This window comes from Anser cygnoides, chromosome 13, assembly GCF_040182565.1.
Source record: "Anser cygnoides isolate HZ-2024a breed goose chromosome 13, Taihu_goose_T2T_genome, whole genome shotgun sequence".
NCBI classification, from domain to species: Eukaryota; Metazoa; Chordata; class Aves; order Anseriformes; family Anatidae; genus Anser; species Anser cygnoides.
The window spans coordinates 19,606,938-19,630,664 of record NC_089885.1 but is presented as its reverse complement, the minus strand read 5'-3'; the positions used below and the strand labels follow the sequence as shown (position 1 = coordinate 19,630,664).

At 40.1% G+C, this 23,727-nt stretch overlaps 2 long non-coding RNA genes across 9 annotated transcripts in view; one reads left to right on the top strand and one right to left on the bottom strand.

Annotated features, from left to right (window-relative positions):
• Nucleotides 1-23,727, bottom strand: part of LOC106042989 (uncharacterized) — a 119,662-nt gene that overhangs the window by 42,680 nt on the left and 53,255 nt on the right. For all 7 annotated transcript variants that reach the window (XR_010834722.1, XR_010834719.1, XR_010834721.1 and 4 more), the window contains one exon: nt 23,591-23,680. This is a non-coding gene — a long non-coding RNA (uncharacterized lncRNA). The remainder of the gene's footprint in view (nt 1-23,590; nt 23,681-23,727) is intronic.
• On the top strand, nt 5,856-17,657 carry LOC125184802 (uncharacterized). Of its 2 annotated transcripts, XR_007169249.2 has the most exons (4): nt 5,856-6,332; nt 11,547-12,183; nt 16,897-16,956; nt 17,045-17,657. It is a non-coding gene; the product is annotated as an uncharacterized lncRNA (long non-coding RNA). The 2 variants fall into 2 exon arrangements; XR_010834725.1 differs by having other exon boundaries at nt 5,859-6,332; nt 16,897-17,657.

Here is a 23,727-nt window from a genome sequence, read left to right as displayed (position 1 = left end):
TAAGTATGTACAGGTATTGCAGCCTTATCCATAATCCCTGTGGAAATTATGGAAAGAAAAGGTAAACAGCTTTGTGAGAGACTTTTTAAAAAATAACATTGGTCTGATTCTATTCCTGCTGCAGTTAATGAAATTTTTAACATTGATAGCAGTAGAAAAGTTAGGATAAGGATAAAACACGAAGAAATTAAGTTTTCCTATTAAATATCATTGTTGTGTGAGTATATAAATATGTATATATATAACAATAAAGGAATGGAAACAAACTGTTGAGAGAGGGGAAAAGGTCTGCAGGCACGAGAGAAATGAACTGGTTCACACTGTTGCAACCACCACTCACATTGGCGAGGGGTGCTGGCACCTTGATTACCTTTTTTTTTACTTGTGTATGAGGATCTCACCCTGTAAGGGTTTTTATGGCTATTCATTTTGGAAAAAAAATATCTGAACTACTTGACTCATTACCTTATGGTTTTGCAGCAGTAAGTGCAATCTAAGATTCTCCATTTGACACCTTTACATTCAAAGGTATCTCTATTTTTTCCAATCAAATCAGACCAACTCTAATTAAATTTAAACAAGACGCTAAAGTGAGATGAATGGTTTATAGGTGCTTCATGCTTCCCTACATTGATTAATAGATAAAGAATTCATACCTCCACCAAATTAGTTGACAAACCCTACTGTAATTTATTCCTTGTACATGATGATCTGTAAGCACAGGATGCTCCTGTAGGGACTGAGCTCCAGCTCCCTCCAAATATATTTTGTGCTGGTTGGCTGCACCCACCAGATATTTATATTCCACACATCCTGTACTCTTAGTCAAAGTTTCTCAATCTGGTTTTCATTTTAAATCAAAGTAGCAGCGATTGTTCTTGCACAGAATGCCATTATTTGTCAGTTGGGTTTGCAATGTGGGCAGCTGCATTAGACCGTGCTATTTCTTGGTGCCCAAAGAACTGCTCTGTTGGGTTTTATTTTTCCGTTTGTTTTCCCTTATGTTGTCCTGCATATCACTCTGCTCTATAAGTGAGCAGCAAAGGCAATTTTCTTTCACATATGGGTGTAATTTTGCCAGAGGCATTCATTTGTCACTTAAAAATCATGTTCTTTAATCCCCAAGCTAATCCAGAACATGCCTACCTACTTCTAAAGCAGAGCATTAGAAGAGGGGAGTCCAGTGCCGTGGATCAGCCAAGAATTTCTCTCAGGCTGGAGCCACACACAGGCTGGAAACGGGCTTGAACTTTTGCAGATGGAACTGACTCTGCTATATTTAAGGGGGTTATTTTTTAAAATTATAAATTCAGGTCAGGGCATGAACCAGGAGCTGGCAAGAGATGTATATGGGGTTTAATCTGACTCATCAATTATGTTACAGTTCAAATTGTGCAAGGGCAATCCAGACCCTGAGGAGGATATCCCTGTGTTGGATAAATGGAAATCAATAAATCTATTCAGAAAAACATAATTTCATTTTGATTCTAAACCAGAAATTGAGATACATTCATTTCTCCCTTACCACACCTCCCTGACTTAAATATATCCTGTGTTATATAAGTAATTGTTTTGAACCCACTCTAGGACACAGTCAGAGACATGACTCCAATAACACATTATCAGTAAAACAAAGCAAAACAGTTTCATGTCCCTGCTGCGTTTGTATATACACTCTTAAATGAGCAGATTCTCTCATTATTCACTCTGATCTGGTCATCGTATGCTTAGTCACAGCTGTCACAACAGGTGCCCAAGCGTCCCCCCTCTTTGTGGCTCTGCGTTTTCTTTCTGGAGTTCATTGTCAAATTCCTCTGCTGCCTTTCTTTGGTGGCTTTGCTGTTGCCTCTAAGGTTATTCCCAGATTCAACTTTTTAATTACTTCTGAAATCATCCGGGACTGGCTGACTCTGGGTGTGACAACCCTTCACCTTAAGCATCAGCTCTTTTTTACAATTTGATGGTCTTAATCTTGTCACATGAAGCCAGTTTATTCACCAGCTTTGGCCCCTCTCCTTTCGCCTGGAACTTTCTCCATCTGTCTTAAAATCTCCAGTGATCACTTCTCCTAACTTCAATGTACAACAGCGTACATTGCAGAATGTACATGCAGACTATGTAGCAGTTAGTGGCACAATCCTCCACTACACTGGATTTTCTCCCCCGTGCCAAACTAAAGCAGGAGTCTCCAGTGACTTGAGAGTTTCTAGATGGGGTCATCTCCTCACCTTTGTTTCTCTCTAACATCATTCAGCAGGAGTTTGGGGAACAAAGTTTATCTGATACAACCTTGTATCGAACATTTTTAGTTCTGTAACCAATGTTTACTTAGCTGGAAGCAAGTCTCTTTTGATATTAAACTATCTCCAAATAAAGACACAATTTTAAATGATTTTTTTTTTGCAATTGTCTTCAAGATATATAGTGTAAGTTGAGGGCAAAATATATGCAATTCAAACTTTTATGATTTGCAGATATCAGAAGTTATGGCCTGATTTCCAAAGTTCTATAACCCATCAGTCCCATTGAATTGCAAAGGCTGGTGAGGAAGAAACTAGCCTGAAAGCCAGCTATGTAACCTATATCAATCCCCTGAAGCACTGAAAAGACTGGGCAAAAACAGTAAGGCAAAAGCTTTCTACAGTTTTACTTCAATAAAATTACAAAGGAGCAAGGAAAAAAAAAAAAAGCTTTTGATTCACAAAACAAATAGATTCAATCCAGTACTAATACCATTTAGTTTTTCTCCCTGAAAACCCACAGTCAGGGGTTGAGACACGCATTTGTATCTCAGGTTTCATCCATTTGGGACTGAAATCTTTTTCTAGCATACCCTTACAATACTGCCTTCCCTGCCCTACAGGGCAGCATAAGCAATTACAAATGCTTACGGTTGAGAACAAAATATTGCAAAAATCTTTCATGTGTCTGCACCATTTTTAACACAATTTATTAACTGACAACTAGAAGCAGAGGCAGTGTCATATGTTCATCCAGATTTCTGTCGGTCACCTACAATTTGAAGAAGTTATCCTCTATGTTATTGTACTTTACCAACTCTTTGGACATAATAATTAACACGTTGCACTAAAATGACTTAAAATCCTACTGTTTTAAAACTGAACAGAGAAATCATCCCCCTCTTTTTTATTCCCCTTCTTTTCCCAGATTATTTTAAAAGCAAAGTAATTACACCTGGCATGTTCGTCAGGATGTGGGGGCATTGTTCTTCCCCTTCACTTTACAGCAGCACCGGTTTCACTGTCAGCACATCCCGGGACCGTCTGCAGCTCCTGAAGGATTGCACGCCTGGTCTGAACCTTCCCAGGACGGGAAATCTCCCCGACTTCCACTTGATCGTATGCTAAACTGGAATGGGAGCAGCAAATCTGCCTTGCTATGGCGCAAGTCTGACTGACTGCAGTTACACACTGATCTTAACTAAAACATAAATCTGCAACAGATAAAAGGAAATAAATAGGGATGAGCAGAGACTGGGCATGCAGAGAGAAAACCAAACACAAACTGAGAGCCAGTGTGCTGCAAAACCAGGAGTGCAAAGAAGGTAAAGGGCATGAGCTTATTTATTTATTTATTTATTTATTTTAACCTTGTTCTAATTTTTTTCATTTATGTCTTTCTTTCTCCAGAAATCATTGGACAGAACAGAAGAAGGTGACAAACATTTCTTCCCTCAGTCGCTTGTCTCCTGAGCTGCTGCTGACTGGCAGGCATCGCTTACCAAAAGGCAACCAGATGAAATTGCTCCTGTGTGATGGGAAGCAGGAGCTTTGAATGGACTCCCAGTTTTACATGGTATTTCTATAACTGTAGAAGCTCCACGGTCCATATTATTAACCTCTTTCTATTCAAGGATCCAGAAAAGGCGGCTGTGTCAGCTACCCAACCTGAAGTTCAAGACCTTTACAGATGAGGCAACATTTTAGAGCATAATAACTATAGAAAATCCTTATCAAAGATTGTCACAGAGTTGGAATTACCAGTGGTTATCAGTCAATAATTGTTACAGTAACTGATGGGTAAGCAGTAACCCTTCACATGCAATTCTTCTGTGGGAATGAGAAAAGCAGCTGGAAAGAATTCATAACAAGAACCTTGCAGAGCTCAGAGAAATGTGATGTATAAACAGATTATTATTTCCTGTGGATATTGATGATAAATGAACTGGATTCAGTGTGTCTAGGAAATATCACTACACTCTAAGCCAGCTGAACTCCCTGTGGCTCAAGGTAAAAACCTCTGCTGTAACTTACAAGAATTCAGCATAAAGAAAGCACTAAATATCTGGGTCACTCGAAATAAAACAGTTGAACATTCCTCTTACATATTTTTCATTTAATTAATCTTTCCTGTTGGTTTTCAGTGTAATGAGTCATTGATTATTGCAAGTGGTGCTTTATAGGGTAAATTAATTCATAGAAGAGAAACTGTAAGAAGGGCTAAGTAGCCAGATAAATAAATAAAATGCAAAGTGTGTTGGTCACCTGGCTGAAAGTCAGCCCCACGGGATTCCCATTTCTGTAAATCACCTTCTCAGTGAGCACTACCAATACCCATGCTCATCTTTATCTATGCCTACAGCTTTTATAAAACATGAAAAATCATTATAGAAATAAGCAAAAATAGCCAAAACTCTGTTCCTCTGCTAGAAATGTGGTTACCTACAAGGAGATGATAGCTTTACATGAGAAAACATATGTACAAGTGGCTTTTCCATTCAACTTAAAGGAAACTTAGCCATGGTCACTCATCTCAGTGTAATAAATGATATTTCTAAAAAGAGAACAAAGCAGGAAGAACTGGATACCTACATTCATGGTTAAACAGAGAAAAGGCTGATGTTTGGAGAAGCTGGTTGTACCTGTGAAATTAATCTTAAAATACTTTCATGGACATGGGCTAGAGCTAAATATACTACCTGGCTTTCACAGTGCTTATAAAAAGATTAAGTTATAAGGAACGAAACATTGAAATAACAAATATGCTCAGAGTAAACCAAGATGGACCAGGAGCCAATTTCCTTTTTGGCACATCTCTGGTTCTTCTTTACCTTAAGTAACAGTGGGTGTTTATCAGTATATTTATGCACAACACAGTTTACCAAGTCAGTCTGAAGCTGGCCTTCAAGAATTGCACACAGGAGAAAACTGCATTAAAGAAACAATACAATTCCTCATGACCTTACCTCAAGACTAGTCCCATTGCGAATTAGCTTAGATCACAAAAGACTTTGCACCACTGAAAATGTTTGGGAGATGGTGGGGTTATAGTTTATGACGATCCCAAACTCTCTGCATTGTTGAACTGCACAAAACCCAGGTAAATATTTTGATCACACATGGAGCTACAGCACACATGCATGCCTTAGCTCTTTTGATGGCTTTCAACATTGAGAAGGGTTCCCATTGTGCTGTGAGGATATTTACTTGCACCAGTCTCGTTTTATCTCTGTTAGACATGCCCTTTGCTCTCCACAGCCCTGGAAACTGTACTTCTGGTGTTTGCCAGAAACATGCCATGAACATTCAAGCAAGGAACAGTAACAACCACCTCAGCTGGTAAATTCATACCACAGAGAAAGAGAGGGAAAAAAAAAAAAAAAAAAAAAGAAAGAGGACTGTCTATTTTACAGCAAAATATTCATAGAAATCACAATGCCTCTTAGCAGGGAAAAATCCTAAATTCAGGAAATAAATTAGTCATTTATAATATGCACTCAGATCTAGCCTGAAATGTACTATTAAGTCATTTTACACTGCAAACCCCTAGGGGCAAGAGCCACATCTTCCAGTCTGGGAACAGTACAGTCAGATCCAAAGCACATTGATGGTACTCACCAAGCACTAATACTACGTGATGGCCTTTCTGAGCAAACTCGGAGCCCATGGTACTGATGATCCTGGACAGCATAAGTACTGTGTGAAATCCTTCTCACAGTAATGAACAGTTATCAGGCTATGCAAAAGCTGAACTAGAAACACTAATTTGAAATATGGTACTTAAAAAATAATGTAGAGTCCTTTCACTCCCTGGAGATGTCTGGTTTCCCAAACAAATGGATGGATTATAACAAGCCATTGTGTATTATTTTCTGTTTGTCAATGACCTCGTTCCAGTGCTGTCCGTGATACTTAACTGGGAAACTAAAGCTTGGGGGTAGATCTTCAGCTGGAGTAATTCAGCCCTGCTCGCTGTACCAATACACAGCAGGCGGAAAGCATCTTCCAGTGAACACACAACACTCAGAAAGCTTCATTTCTTGGCTTGAATAAAATGAGAAAGAAAGATGCCCTTCCAACATCAGCAAACAGGTGAGTACAAACATATTTACAAACCTGAATTCTGGGGTGACTTCAGTGACAGTTGTTTGACAACTAGCAAAGACTGTGAGGTGCATTTCTGTGATGAATGTATAGGTGTTAATTTTTGACCCGGGACTGATCACATGATGAAGTTCAAACGGCTAATGGCATTAGGTTCCTTTCTTTGTTTGTTGGATTATTACACTTAACATGTGTGGTGAGAGCTTCACAGGAAGAGCTGCATTCTGCCTTACTATCATCTTGGTAATATATTTTTTGTTTTCTTAAAACCATGCATGTTGCACACTGATGATCCTTGCAGTGATTTACAAATAATGCAGTTATACCTCATTTAAATCATACGTTATAATTTATAGGTTAGTTATTTTATGTTAGTGTCAATCAAAATCGGAAGCTGTATGAAAGAGCTCAGAATAGGAGAAAAAGATTTTTCATGGTAAGCTTAAATAAACTAATGATGGTATTATAAGAGCTATCACAGACAAACCTGCCATCTATTAACACAATTGTTGCTGTTTATTTAAGTGGTCCACCTCCTGCTTTTTTGTAAAAAGTTAATAATTACAGCATAACTAAACTTGTGTAAATAGACAAGTCTGCACTGGATAAAACCTACAAAACTGAGCTGCAGATCTACCTGAACAGTTAAGAGTGAATATTGAGATTTCCGCCTTTTTTATTGCAGCATACACCAGCCCTCTGATGAAGGTATATTTGAGATTTCTTTTTTGAGATAACTCCTCTGAGATTGTCAGGGTGATGATAAGCACCCAAAGCCCCATCCCAGCACAGCCACAGGGACGGTTTTGCAATGGCATTGCCTTTGCAGAGCACTTCAGCACCAGTGTTGCTGGTTTAGCACAGACAACAGCGCACACGGCATCTGAGCAGGAAGGCAGAAAGTTCATGGAAAGTAATTCCCTTTTAGGCCTGTCTCACCCTGTCCCTAGCAGGCTGGGAGCTCCTCGTGGCACCCAGCAGTCCCTGCAGCACACCTATGAAATGGTGGCAGCTCTGCTAGCCTGCCTTCTTGTCGGTTGGAAGCTAGAACACATTCAAAACTTTTTAATTCAGGTTGTGAGCAGAGACTGGGACAAAGCAGGAGACCCTGACTCCTGGAGACCACAGAAAGTCAACAGCCACTGTGTCCTGCACAGTGCCGTGGTGGTTGAATGCCAACTGTACTTACCACCTCCCTCATATGTAGAAGACCTCTGGAAGTTGTTGATAAATGCGTTTTCAAGAAGGTCTGTGTTAGACCACAGATATTTGTACTTGTAAGGCAGCCTCCTGCTGTGCTCCAGCTAACCATGGCAGTAAGGATCGGTGGGGGCACTGCTTATGGCATGTGCAAGCGGCCATTTGGTCAGATTTGGCAGCAGCACTACCCCACAGTCCTCCAAGGTGTGTAGAGTGAATCACATCAGTAAAGCACACACTACCATGATGCTAAATGGTCTGTAGGATAAAGGGATGTTCCCAGAGCAATGCAGGGCTCCAGCTCAGATGATCTGAAGCTCTCGGAACAAGCTCAATGCAGCCAACATCAGCCTTCCTGCATGGAGAAACCCAGGTCCTTTGGAAGCAAATTTTCCTATTACAAAGAGAGAAAACACCTCTCATACCTGCCCTTTGCAGCATTTTTGCTGCCTAGAACAAATTGCTGTTGATTTCCTGCAGAAAGGAGCGGTGTAGCCTGTATGGTTTAGAAATATCATCATTTGCCTTCTTCCCTACAGATGGCAAACTCTTTGGTTTCTGCCACCACTAAACATACAAATAAATCATCAAGATATGATCTGCTAACATATTCAAAATGATGTTTGGCCTCAATTTTTTTTAGCTTCAAACATCAATTTCATTTCGTAATGAATACATGCTTCATCTCATAACATTTCATTTTTCATACATTTAGCAAAATTGCTTAACTGATACATTTTTTTTCCAAAACAGCTTTATTTCTACCCTAAAAACATGCAAATCAAAGACTCGCACACTTATATCATGTGCAGAATTCCCTACTGTCGGTTCAATCGCTAAATCATAAAATATTCATAATCCCTACTTTTTTTTTTTGTAATACAAAATGAATTTGGTATCCTGACGTTTTTTATGTAAATCATGTTAAGATACACGGACGAAATTTTACCAGCCTCTCCACGTAGCTATTTCCACTTTCATTTGCTGCCCCTTCCAAGGAACAACCTCCCCACCAGCCACCCATGTGCTCTGCGTGCAGGCAGCCTTATCGGGAGCGCTGGCGAGGCACATCCAGCACTCACTTCACAAGCTTAATGCCCTTTGCAATTCTTGTCTGAGCAGTTGTTAGCTGAAGACAAGAAGACTTATTTCTATTCATTCCCTGCATAATCCACCTTATGAATTTACACCTCACCTACCCGTACATTCAAGGACCCAGAAATACAAAATATTTCCTACTGTGTTTTAAACCCACATCCTCCTGGATACAAGATAAGAGCTTAATAGCTTTGACACCGCAGTGTTTTCATATTCATGCATAAGTTATGGATATAGCAACAGATCAGCACTTCTTTGTGCTTCTCATTGGCTCTGGTTCGCTGCCTTAAACTGTCTGAGTCAAGGCCACGTTTTAATGCCATAGACGCTCTATTCAAATACCAGTATGACCACATTTTAAAAGCCACCCTGTACCACTTCATTGCCGCAGATGTCCTTTACATCTGGCAAGGGCCGTTTCTCTGCATGTCAACAGTAATTCAGTTTAACAGCTGTCTCTTTTGACAAGCTTAGTGTCAGACTCTGAAATGACAGGGTGACAGTTTTCCTTTTCTTTAACAGAACGTAGTGCAAATTAACCATTTGAATGCAGGATCGCTGAACGCCCCCAGAATACAGTTTTCAGAGTGAACTGAATAGGATTTAGGAATTGTTGATATTTCAACCGGAGCTGAAAACCTATAGGGTTTGACAAATTGAGGCACTTCTACTGTAATTGAGATTTGTACCTGAAATCTAAGTGTTCAAAGCCCAGAAAACCTTAAACTGAGATGAGATAGACATCAGAGGTAAACACTGGGAATTTGCAAACTGGTAATGATAAGTACTTTTCCTGCATTGCATAAATACACAGGAGAATTTTCTGTATATTTAGTTAAAGTGCTTGTTAATACAGCAGCTAATGGTATCGTGTGTATCAGCTTTCAAACGGCACGCTGTACACACACCGTTTTCCACAAATGCCATACGTACCGAGGCACCTCGTAGCATCATTTCTCCAGGACCAAACCTATGCCCAAGATAATTCTGTACACCTTAATGACTGAAACCTTTAGCTCTAAAACCAACTTGTGGACAGTAACAAAGTGCCACCACCATTTCTGAACAACCAGTAAATGCTACACAGACATCCCTTTAATCAGGTGCAAGAGTGAGCTTTACGAGGCTGGCTGTATTAGGCTCACATAAAAGTGAATAAAACAAATACAAACATTATGCTACACTTAAACTGCATATTGATGCAAGTTGTATGGTGAGCCACTTCACTGTGTTAACGTTACACTCCAGCTGCCACAGTGAGGATGAACGATATGTCCCTGATTTGGCAAATGCATGTCCTGTTCTCATCCTGTTGAAACCAACGGCAAACCTCAAAGTGATTGCAATGGGACTAGACTCGGGCTCACGCAACTTGTTGTTTTAAAGAACTATGAAAACCTTTCTGCTGTTTGCTCCTGGGTAAGCAGTTACATCTAAAGCACTACAAAAACTCTGGGATGAAAGGATGATACAGAGAGATTAACATTTAAACGCCTTTAGTAATTGCTTTTGTTTGCTTATTTAGGTGTCACAGTAAGTATTTGGAAGTGTTACCCATTGCCGTAACATCTGGGCATCTCATAGTATTTAAAAAGATTCATGCCTCTTACTATCTCTAAAAGGCATGCAAATCTGTATGAGCTGAAATGGGGATTTCTCAAGAACTGTTCAGTCTCATAATACGGCTAAGGTCTTCCTCATTATTCAGCTCTTTCTACATAGAAATGGTCATGACCTGCAAAAAGAAATCACTTCCCCTCAGTCACTCTATAGCAAGGTTCTGCTCGATCTTGGTCCTTCCTTGAGTAGTAGAAATGATCAGAAATGAGCCGAAGCTCACCCTGGGGCTTCCAGCCCGAAGACTGAGCTGCAGGAAGAGCTCTCCTCTTGCTGAGCAAGATCTGGTAAAATTAGCGGTCGACCTCAGTAAAACCTGAGTCTCCCCGCTCTGCAGGAGCTGGGACAGACACGATGATGGAGCTAAACTCCCCGGTGCCTCATTTCTCACCCGACATGCCCTGGCTTTTCATTTCCATGGCCTGGGAATTCATACATTCATAGCCAGAGGTTAGTCTCTATGAAGGAAACATATTGCTAGCATTTTATTAATATACCACGAACCTAAGTCAGCTCCAAACACACATTTTTAGCACAATATCAGCCCTGGAGGAGCGTACAGGGCACTGGGTTTGGAGGGGTAGGTTGTCATTCGTATTGCACACACATCTCAGCTATACAAAGCATATCTGATCATTTATAATACTTAACCTCTCCAGAATCTATCACATGCCTGAAAAACTAATAATTCTATAACTTAAGCTAAACAGAGTACTATTCAGTTGTAAATTTTATGGCTACTATCTCCACCTCTTATGAAGTGTGAAAAGAGGCTTCATATCTGTCAGTCTTTTCTCAGAAATGACTTTCGTTGATTACTTAAACTTTCGTTAAATAAGCTTTCCACAAGCTGTAAAAACAGAACACAGTAGGGAAAAAATTGGCTCTCTTTTAAAAGTGCTGTAAAGTCTCTTTTTGAATGAGTAATTAGAAATGTGTAAACTCTTTTATGGATATGTGAGAAGCACACACAAAAAATGTGACATTCCATGCAAGTATTTCTGTGTGCTATCAAATTTCATTGTATTTCACAGAGACCAAAACTATACAGACCCAAAATACACATACATTAGTGGACATGGGTTATTTGCCAAGAATGAATTTACATACAGTACAAGTAAAACATCCTAATTTAAATCTACGACAATGGATACTCACATTCTTAAAGAGAAATCAGAGTTGTTTGTCTTTCCGCTCATATTTATACAGATTGCAAAGCTGTTGACAGAGCATGATTTGAGCTGGGCCTTTCCAACCGCTTACTGTTATTTTTATTGCCATTGTCAGCTATCTTTTTCATATCAAGAATGGAGCTTGGATGAAGACGCTCTGATTTTTTGAAGCCATAAACAAACAGAAGGAGACGCCACGTCACCCAGCAGCCGGGCACTGAGTGGGCAGTGGGGAAACCCGAGTCCTGCTGCTGGCCCTCATCCCCCGAAAACCTCTCTAAAAAGCCTTAGCCCCTTGGCTGTTGGATGCTTGGTAGGGCAGAGGCATGGTCATTGAACGGGACTCATTCTGCACAAAGGGCTCCTCAGGCTGTAGGAACATATTCCAGTGCATTTCTGCATAAAATCCCTACTATATTGGAAGTTTTAGACAACGAATAGCAAAGCAGCAATCTTTCTGTTCAGAAGTGGGATGAATAGATGGGACTGAGCATGCTCAGGCACCATATGAGTGCCATAGCACCTAGAAGCACCAACCTCTCGGAGTGCAAATCCAGGTATTTCTGTGGTTGTCCAGGCTGTGAGCGCAGAGGAGTGCTCCGTCCCCAAATCAGATGACGCAGATGCACTGCAGCCCCTTGGTACCTTCAGCGCATTAGGGCAATCCCTCTCCCTGCCCTTAAAACTCTCCCTTTATTCACGCTGGGAGAATAACTTGCTGTGACTTTGAACAGAGAGGCAAGTATTTTAAGGTAAGCAGAAGTAAAAGAAACCTATAGGCATTGCGAGGGGAGGTGGGAGGTTTCCAAAAGTGCCTGTCCCCCTGCCACCAGGGCAGCTCCCACGGGAGCGGCCGAGGCCCGCTGCGGACGTCGCAGGGAGAGCCCCCCCTCCAACCGGGTAGGATGCTCGCTTGAAAAGCCGGTGGACGCCATGCTGTGTACACGCACTGTGCACTATAAATAGTAATGTCTTCTCCGCTCCTCTCCATGGAAAAACCGGCAGGAGGGGAAATAGTCTCAAATCTGTGTCGTTTTCAAGCCAAAGAGAGCCAGGCTCATTCTCTCCTCGGTGGGGAAGCCGTAGGTGGGGGGTATGCCCCCATAACCCTGTGGAGGCTGAGCAGCCAGAGGGTGAAGTGGGTTCCAGCTAATGAAGCTGGGAGGAAGAGCTGCCCCCCCCGGCCCCGCCGAGCAAGGCGACAGCCGCTGCGGAGGGTTCGCCTGGCGTCGTTCTGCGGGCGGCATTAACTGCCACATGGCTCCTCGATCCCGAAAATGGCCCCGCGCACGGGGAGCGCGCCCCGAAGAGCAGCTGCTCCCTGACACCGCTACTCCACAAATCCCGGGGGGCTGCGGTGTGGAAACATCGCCGAGGACTCCCAAGGAGAGCAGAGAGCACCGCAGCACGATCTCCCTTTGTGTAGTGGATAGCAGTGCCCTCGTTTTATTTTTTCATCCCCGGGAGCGTAATTAGGACCACATCTGCAAAGTTCAGCAGTAACATTGACACGAGAGCAGTGCCACCGCTCCTGCTCCCCAAGACGCTGCTCCAAGCAAGTTGCCTGGCAAAGTACTCACCCACGCAATTCCGTGGCTCTGTTACAAAGCCAACCATGGCACGAGTGTTTTCAAGTAGAAGAACAAAAGTATGAGAAAGGAAAGGGCTTCACACATCTTTAGTGTGGAGAATGTATTTAGTGCTCCCAGAAGCTATTAGATGGGGTGATATGGGCAATTTATTGTTTTGTCAATATCTTTTATTTTGATTTAATAACTTACGAAAACTAGAGTCTATCTGTAGCACAGCCTCAACTTCCTTTATACAACCCCACTTAACTTTCAAACACTTTAACTTTCAGGTCAAATCTCTGTCACATTGATAAATGGATCTATTTAAATTTTTATCAGCGAAGAATTCTCTCTGGTGTCTTATTCGCTATCAGATTTCATGCGCAAAATAACAGGATACTTATTATTTTTTGTTACCCACCACACACACACACACACACAAAAAAAAAGCAAGTCACAAGAGAAAGCACAGATGTCTTTGTGAAATATCCGTAATTCATATGGAGACGCACATGTGAGTGCAGGGAAGATCTTGCACTTGTATAGAGAGCGTACAGCTTATATTGATTATTAGCTTAAAACAGAGACTTATCGGCTCTCATTTAAGTGTACCACGTCATTGCTACCACATACTTTGGTATTGCCAATATGGGTGTCCTGCAGTGCTGTAAAGTATCACACCTACAGACATTTCATATGGAGAGAGATACAATATTTCTGGGAATAATGTGTAAAACACAAGGCCGAAAGCCTACTATGGGGTTTATACACTAGCCACTAACTGTCCCTGCGTTAACAAGTAAACAAGTCAAATCATTTTATTCTCACGCTCGTGAGGCATTACTATACAAGATATAGGGGCCTGGAGTGTCGTTTAATCTTATTTGGCTATCTGACTATTGCTTCATTAAGCAAACCAGAGAAAAACTGCTGCAAAGTCAACAAATTTTTATGTATTATTGTAAATAATCACCTGGTTTTCCTGCCAATAATCAGGACCAAAACTATAATCCTTATAGCCCTAAGTATGCTATATATGTTTAACCTTTACTTTAAAATGGTATTAAATGCTGAACACTGTGGCTACTGTAAAGATAGTAAAAACAGATACTGGAGGAATATAACAGTGTTTAATGACAAGTTACACAGAGTTCTACTGAAAGAAAAGCAAGAGCAAGAGAGGTTAAATAAACAGAAACCACAGTGCCTCCGATCTTACATTAACTTTCAATAACTAGAAAGTAAAATTTATGCTATATATGATTTGATTTCTCTGATCTGTACATTAAATATTTACTTCTAACTATAAACTTATGTGAGACCCAAACAAAAACTAATTTGCATTATTAATGATGCAAGAAATGTGATGCTTAGTCTCTTAAGACTTGTAATAAAGAAGAAAGTATGCTAGAGATTTACTTTCTCTTTTTCATTTTACAAGGCAAGTTTAAATGATAAAACTTATTTAATTAACAGAGACTCTATTTATGAACTAGTTGTTCCTGCCAGCAAGAATTTAAAAAAAAAAAAAAACTGTCTGAAATGAGGCTGAGACTACAAAGAGTCCATTTTCAGCTTCAGAGTCTCAAGGGAAAAATCAAAGGCTTTCTTTCTTTCAACAGTTTGGGTGAGATGATATTTTGAGATGTTGACAGCTGCCAAACTGCAAAACCAGTGAAGAACTACCAAACTGAAATCGTTTTTATCTTTTTGAATTTTTCTCAGTGTTCAACTCAACTTCCTTTTACATCTTACAGCTGAAATTTCTACTCTGTTAAAAGGTTTTTTCCTGCTTCGATGCTTGCGTCTACTGCTTTGGGCCAAAAATGAACTCCCTGTCTTCTAAAATTAATCATAAATAATACAGTGTCATTTTTACTAACTATTAGCAGTGTTTCTGTTATTATTGTTATTTTCAAGGGTGATGCTGCAGTCCCTGATCTACGGTCAAGGTGCCACTGGGAAGGTAGTCTACACATATAATAAATGAGGTAGTACCTGATCCAGGGAGCAGCTGTACTATTTAAGCCACAATCTGAACATGTGTTGCAAACAGGAAGAGTCCAGCACCCTTGGGGAGCCTGGCTGACTTCTTATGCCTCTGCCTATGTGCCAAGCATTGTAAGATCAAGACCTAAAATCATATACTTTCAAGTGGAAAATAAAGTAATGCATTAATTGCCAATTACATGCTCAGTGTGGAACCACATTTCAATGGTTAATCATCTTAATCATCTATCTCCATCACACTGAATGTTTTCACTGTGTTTACTTACAAGATATTAGTAAAACAAGCCTCTTCTCTAATAAACAAAGCAGAAGTAAATGCCTACATTTAAAACTTGCCTCCTTTCTGATAGAAGCTGTTTATAAGATAAAAAACAAACCATACTTAAGTAAATTAATAATAAGTAATAATAGTAATAATAATAATAATAACAACGTTTTCCATAAAGCTCAAATGGTTCTTTTTCCATTTGCTTGCTAAATCCTACTTCCACTACTAAAGCCATCCCTTCTTTTCTAACCTCTTTATCTCTGTTTGTCCCGTGACCAACCTGGCGGTGGCTTCTCATCTTCAGACATCAGCCCCACACTTCCTCTCCCAGCCTCTTCCCCCCCATTCTGTGTGTTCCTTTCTTCACCACATACCCAGATCAGCCCTTTCCTCCTCAAGCCGTCAGCCTGAGAAGCAGCCTCTGCTTCAGCTCCTTCCATCCACTTCTGCTTTCTTCCCAGTCTTCCCCCATGTCTTCCCTCTTGCTGTCACATCTGTCTTGAACAGGACCTCTTCAATCTTCCTCCAGCCAACCAGCCCCTCTAAACTTGCCCTTTTAGTGTCTGTCCCAGGCATCACTCTGTCCTGGCCTCTGCTTGTCTCCTGTGCACCCTGGCAGTACCTGGCCCCTTTGGCTCCCTCCACCAAAGCCAGCTCACACGCCACCAGACTGGAGACATTCCCATTAACGAATTAACATTCTCCACTAACAGACCTGTTCTGATCAATGATCCATCGACTAACTCACAGCTACATGATGGATTAGATTGGGTTTGCATCAAAAGTATATATATTCTTTTAGGTTTGTAAGCACAGAATGCAGTGCATAACTGTTTTGGCAGCGAGGAAGCAAATCCTGTTGAAATAATGATTAAATGACAATAAGGAATAAGGATAAGATAAGGAAAACCGTGAACACTAAAGGGCAGGTAAGGGGATGTTAAATGCAATATAAAAGGGGAGTTGTGGCACATGTAACATCTCCTTTAAATGCTGATTAAACATAGATTGTTGGGTGTTTTTTTTTTCTTTTTTTTTTTTTGACTCAGTTATAGTTACAGATCATTTTGTTTCTGTTCTGTGCTCTCTACAAGCACCAGTGAAAGCTGAAGGTGCTTGGCACATTTGTATTTACTGTACGTTTGTATTTTATTCTTGCACACTAAGTACATTTACAACTAAAGATGAAAACAGGAGGCATAAAGAGAAGAATGTGCCATAAAATATCTTCATCCTTCTTAGAAAGCAAGCTGATGTTATTCTGGAAGATGATGGTTTCATTGCAACCACACTTCAAATCAAGCTTTATCAATTGCCATTTATGACTAAGCGAGCCTGGCTTCAGATCATGATGTTGCTTCATGCCATTTGCCAGAGTAGAAAGTCTGTTGTAAGTATTATGGAATGAAGGAACTTGATTTTTTTTTTTTTAATAATTTTTTTTTTTTTGGTGGGGTGGAATTATTTGTGCTGATGTAATCAGTTGCATATTTCAATAAATTACTAACTGAGTGATCATCACTCTTAGCATTAACAGAACAGGTGTTTATTCTCCTATTTCTGTAAACGCTTACCTCCATCAAAGCCTGCTTTCCTCACACCTTTTTATTTTACAGAGCTAGGTGGACTCGAACAGGCAGCCCTCCTGTTTCCCTATGGGACAATCTGCTCACGAGGTGGTATTTCAAAGTGTTTTTTAATCATTTCTATTATTTTCTCTGTTCCCCGGGGAAGAAGATTTAATTCAATCTTTATATTCAACAGGATCCCTGGGAGAGAGGAGGCAGGAAGGGAAAGAGGATGGATGAAGAGAGAGAGGGAATAGCTTTCATCTCTTTTGGGGCCAGTCCCTTGCCTTTTACTGAACTCTTCCACAATTACAACACCAAAGGGTTCCTCAAACACATCTCCAAGTTCTGCTGCTCACTCTGCTCCAGCATGAAGTCAGGATGAAGGGGGACAAGAAAAGGCAGGTGTGTGCAGATAACTCTGTTTGCCCCAGCACTCCAGAAGAGGAGGCCACCATCCAACCCCCAAAGCTAATGTTAAACTGAGATAACTACATACCATTCTCTGGTTATCAAATCAGGACTTTTTTTTTTTTTTTGGCTGTATAGGAAATCCTGAACCATGCTCATGGCTGGAGCTGAGCACACATAACGTGTGCTCGTATTGCTTGTGGCCAGTTAAAAATCATATAATACACCATGGGTTTAAAAGAGAATTTAAATCTGCCAAGTCTCATAACTTCCAAGAAGGCAAATTTACCATAAAGAAAATAGTTTCCATTTACTAGATTTTATATTCAGATCTCCGTCACAGAGGCTTGCCACCAAAGAAATCTTTTATGCAAGCACATAATCAACGGAAGCCTTCATTTTCGTTGTGGTTAGATTTAACGTGATAATGAATATTCCAGTGTCAGCTCTGGGTAAACTGATGGGGTTTCACCTCAAATACCCTCCTTTCAATATCTCACACAGGCACACGCTTGCTGAGCAGTAAATAATTTAGCAGCAACAACGCAAGGACACCTGAGATTTATTTAGAACGCAGCCGTACCTGCCTTGCTCATACGCTGGCCCGCATTCCTGGTCTTGTAAACAGCATCAGTACCACGGCAAAGAGAGTAAAGGCTTCGTTATCTATTTATATCCACCCCTTGCCACTGAGTGCAAAGGGGAGAAACAAGCCCCGTTAGGCTCACTGCTGCTCAGCCATTTCCAGCGGGATTTAACCCAGCGCTGCACCGGGAACAGCTGCACACCACAGCTCAGTGCTCCGGTGGGTTTGTCCTAGACCAAATCCCCACACGTTCCCTAATTGCCAAGGTTAATTTTTATTATGATTTTTAAAAATACAGATAACATTTTGCATTCATTTGAGAGTTTCCTTGTAGTCTGCAAACATTTACCCACCCCACGCGAGGCCAGTTCTTTCATGCTCGTTTTACAGACGTGGTGTGTGGCTGAATTAACAACACTGCGAAAACTTTCACTGCCAGCTTTCCTAGCCTGTGTCACCATATTTTACTCTCTACTCATGACTTAACCATGGCTGCCTGGAGTAAGAGGGTTTTCCAATGTAATTTTTAAGGAACTGCAATTTCCTTGTGTTTTCACCTATTCTGCAGTTATTGGCTGATGTTTCTCCTCCCATTCTTCTTTCTGCCACTTTCAAGTTTCCACTCCAACACCAAATTCTACCCTCTTTTTCTACTGCTGTTAGCACTACACAGATCAAACAAACACAAAAGTGTTTTCTTAAAAAATAATCATTAAGCATATCGTGGAGTTTAGTACCAGTGACAGCTGAATATTTGTTTCATTAATAAATAATTTGCAATTAATTCATGGAGTCATTTCTAAAAGAACATTGTGATGTTTCCATGGTTTTAAAGTGGCAAAACACTAGTCATTTTTTGACAAAATTTCAGTACAAATTGCTCACATGCATCTACTGGCAAAATCCGACCTCTGTTGAGGAGCATCCCCTTGATCTGGGAACACAGCTCCCATTAGTGTTAGTGGGGAGGCATACATACAATATGCAAATAATTTCTGTATTTAGGATTTGTATTTCAGCTGCATGGGCGCTCACACTGCTTCATTCTAATTACTATTAATGAAATGACTAAACTTAAAGGTCTTTTTTTTTTCTTTTAAGGCTCATAAACAACTCTTCTACATACTGAAAGACTACTACAAAATCTCCACTACAGTGTCTCACCAACCCATTTGCAATCAAAAGGACGGACATACAAACACATGTTATCCTGTCATTTGAAACTAAACACACTCCAGCATGCAAAGGCTCCCGAGGCTCTAAAATCATGCCCAGAGTTACCAGCCACCCCTCTACCAGCTAAGCATGGTCTCCTTGGAGGTCCAAGGGGATCATCCTCAAGTCTACAAAGGTCAACTTCTACCTGGGATGGGATAGGCACCATTCACTTTTACAATTTATCAAGAATTAAACAGCGGTTTACCATCTCTCACAATGTTCTTTCCAACCTTAGAGTCTGACATGATTTTTGAATAAATAACACAGGAAAATGTCAACATTCCTAGACACCAGCACCACTTCCACTCTAAGCTCCAGGACCTGATACCTGGCCTGCAAAGACTAAGGACGTTTCTAAACTCCGGAAGCAATTACAGTTGCTGCCATATCACCTTCTCAATAACCTTCCCAAAATTGTAGGTTAGAGAGTAGTCTGCAGTCATTAATTGCCTGAAGGAGAGAGAGACGGTACAAAGCAACAAACCCCTGATCAACAGAGTGGGAGCTGTGCAGGAAAAATAAATAAATAAATAAAACCTTCTTAGCAAGCAAGCTGCAATAGTTTAAAAAATACATACATATATCTATATCTATCTATCTACATGATTTGGGACATATAATTAGCACCCTGCAGTGGCAAAATAAAACTTGGAAAAAGAGTGCAACGTAAATTTGTAACTATTTGGGAAAATAATTTGGCAGAACAGTGTTTTTAGATGGAAGTGCTTCCAGGTTTTCTTATTCAGCAGCAAGAGGATCAATTATATTAATGGACCAATATAGCACTGATGTGACATGCTAAAAAATTATAAAATATTTGTTTTTCAATTAAACTGAAGACAAAAAATATTAGTTTTTAACTGAAATAATGCCCAACTTTAAAGCTCTTCTAAATGAAATGAATAGGTAGGTAACTTGGTGTCTGGAAACCAGAGTTCTAGTCCCTTGGCAAAAATCTTCAGCTGAAAGGGTTTGTTTATTTGTCAAAAACATTGAGTTAAAATTAGTATTTTAAAAATTGGTGGGATACTATAACTTACGAGCTAAAAAGTAATAAAGGTGAATAAGAGAATCTATAAATTTTCTGGCAAGAAAATCTGCAAGCAATCAGCTATTTTATATCTTCCATCAATATACAGTCCTTTGTTACTCAATGATTTCAACAAGATGTGGGTTTGCCTTGAATGCAGTTTGCAACCTATTAGCTTGATCTAGTTTCCACTAAAGCAAATGAAAAGATTACCATTGACCTCAATGCAGGCTGGATTAGACTCTGTTCACATTCACAGTGGAGAAAAAGAAATCTTAATGATTATTTATGCCAGAAATTCCAGAGCAAAAAGAAAAATTGATGCAAATGTGTTGGAGAATTTGAAGAGAAAAATGAGCACAGTGGATATAAAGTATGATTCCAATAAAAACTCTAAGATTACTAATTACTCTGAATAAGCTTATAGAAATGCTATAGATGTAATTTAATTGCACAAATATACTTCCAAATCCAATTACAGCAATGGAGCAATGATTATACAGTTGCATTAAGAGTTAAAATAAAATATGATACCAGATAAATGGGTATATTAGAAAGGCATTATTAGATTTTCTTGCATTTAGCCACCATAGAGTGCCACCAACCCTTGAAGCTAGGGACAGATAGAAAATAACAGATAGAGGAGAAAGATTGAGCTCGCTTGCTAAATATAGCCAGTAACAACTGAGGTATTTCTATTAGAAAAGAGAAATGGAGAGATACTAGATACCGATACATGACTTACACAACAAATCAAAATACTGACTCATGCTCACAGCCTTACAGCTCCACCAGAATTAGCAACTTTTGCGAGTATCAAACCACAAAAGAAGTAAAACTGAAGAGGATTTACTGCAGAAATTTGAAACATCCCAGAGAAATCACAATATAGCAATAAAGAGCCAATTATTACAACCATCAATATTCAGCAGTGGACTATCAGAGAAAAAGATATGCAGATTTGATTAGGAAAAAATACAGTCATGCCTATCATTTGGCAGAAGAGCATTACTTACAGATAGGAAAAGGGACATTCACTTTATTTGTAGGTTTAAATAATAATTTGATATTTTAGCCATTATGTCAAGAAATTAACATTTAAATTAGAGGAAACAAATACATGCACTGTGTCACAGTGAGTCCCTTTCTGATTTAAAACTAAACTAAGTCATCCCTTGCTTTGCTTTCTCCAATCCTGGAATTTAATATTGACTCAAAAAAAAAAGTACAATATGCATCAGATCTGTCAACTTTTGAAACCCAAAGCAAATATTCACCAATTGCCAGAAGTTTGTAGGTCACGCTTAAATCACCTACAACCTTACCTGCTTTTAAAATTCAAACATAAAACGGGTAAAACTTGTATGGATTTTTTTCGTGATAATTCCTTTCTTGGTGGATTGGTAAATGCTTCTTTGGGAGGTTTCCCATCAATAAGCACATGCAGTTTATGCGTATTTTGTAGTCAGGGAGAGGGCCACTACGAACTTCAGTTTATAATGTCACATGGACTGCATCTGCAGTCTAAGGAAAAAAAAAAGTGACTATTCTGCTTTTGCTACAGTATCATAAAGACAAACAAAAATCCACTTTTGACTGAGCAAATCTCATAAATGTCTGAATTTCTCAACATGGCCATGATTTTGAGAGAGGTGGAGAGATGAAATCTTTACCTCTCTCTAAATTGATGGGAGTCTACCTCCTCCCTTCAGAGGCCAGAATATGGAAGCAGATGACTATCCCTCTGAAGGTTGTGTTTTATAATTCTCTGATGAGATGCCTTTGATTTAGGGTTTGCACGAAAGGAGAAAAAAATCCACTTAGTTTGCCAGCTCATCTAACCTAACTTTAATCACTTATTCTGTAGACAGCTATATCTGAGCTAGTCATCTAAAATCCCTTTAAAGTCAATGGTGAGAAATAGATGTTTTTTAGGATGCAATTAATTGATTGGAAAGAAGGGGATCTATCACATACAGAGAAGAATTGTGGCCCAGAGGGTTCTGCTTTTCTACATTTACAGGGAGTTTGAACGTCTGCACTAGTCATCCAAAAAGAGCTGAAAAGAATGTCACCAATCTCTATTAACCAGTCTCTATTTTTTAATTTTCTTTTCCTTTACTTTTTCCTCTTCCCTTCTGTTTCTGCATCTAGTCTCTGCTGGGACATCAGTTCATTTTTTATTTTTATTTTTTACATTTTAAGCCCATTAACCCATTAAGAAAATGGGTTCATTCATCTGACAGCAAACTTTTGGACCATACATCAGCACTCACTGAGGCCAGATGGACGAGATAAAATTCCCTGCCCTTTAACCACTCTCCCAGGGACCCATTGATCCCTCAACTCCCAGGTCTCTAAGTCACATCGCAGAGGTATGAGACAATTCTGCTGGCAACAGAAAACCTAAGGAGCTCTGCTCCACCACTTCCATGGAGACATAGAAAAGTATTCCCCCTCAATACAGCACGTCTGCCAACTTGCTCTGTAGACACTTAGTGAAGCCATACAACTGAAATGCCCTTTGCCTGATTTAAACACAGAAGTTTCTGTGGCACACACCAGGCAGAAGAGTCAGGCAGCTGCTCTTCAGCCACCTCATCTGGCCTTCAAAGTCTCCCACATTTAGTAGCCACAGGTCCCTGTAGAGGTGGTATATATATACACACTATCAGAGGTAAGCACAAGGGGAGGGAGAAGGAATGGTCCATCTCCAACTTCTCAAATACTTGCCCAATATCTTCCCATCTTGTACCTATGGAGGCTGGATTTGTCGTTGGGTCACTAAAAAAAATGTAGCAAACTTCATGGGGAAAAAAATATAATAAAAATAAATTGTCTTCATTAAGTAAGATCCAATGAAGTCAACTTGAATTAAGATTTCCCAGACTTGAATATTGTGGAGACCCTCAAGTTCATTTCTTGTGCCTGATCTACCACCCAATGGATAGCCCTGTGCAATTTTGCTCTGTTGCTTTGACAAGCTGGTGAACCAGCCTGTTCCCTCTCACCCACCAAAGAGCAGCCATTGTACTGAAGATCTCTGAGAAATCCGCAGCACACTCTGACATAAGGGAGTACGTTTTGTTTCATGTTTTCCTTATGCTGGGGCATTCATCTTCAAAGTGCCTCGTGCACAACCAGGGAGCCTTAGAAGCATATCAGGGGCAATTCAAAGAGCTTTGCATGGAGCAGGAGGGGGTTCCTGTTCAAAGCTGCAGCCTTGCATCTGCCAGGGAAGAGCAGATTCAAAACCAACGAGGTCACTTCACCTACCTGTAGTGGGATCTCATATTCAGAAGACTCCAACTAAAAATAAGGGATATTTAGACAGTGTGATAACTGAAAACCTCTAGGCAATGCTCTTTCTGTCTTTCCCTCACACACAGACACACACGGAGCAATGCCTCCTTCAGAAAAAAAAAAAAAAAAAAAAAAAAAAAGAAAGAAAAAAGAACGAAAACCACAGGAGACATAATGGCCTCCAGAAAACTTACTCGCAGATTAGCTCCAACTATAGCATCCTCCTGATTTAAGCATGAAAGTTTCCAATGAGCTGGACCACCACAGACCTCTGTTCAGACCACCTGAAACAAGGAAATGAGAATAAGCTCTTGTTTAACATATGAGAGTG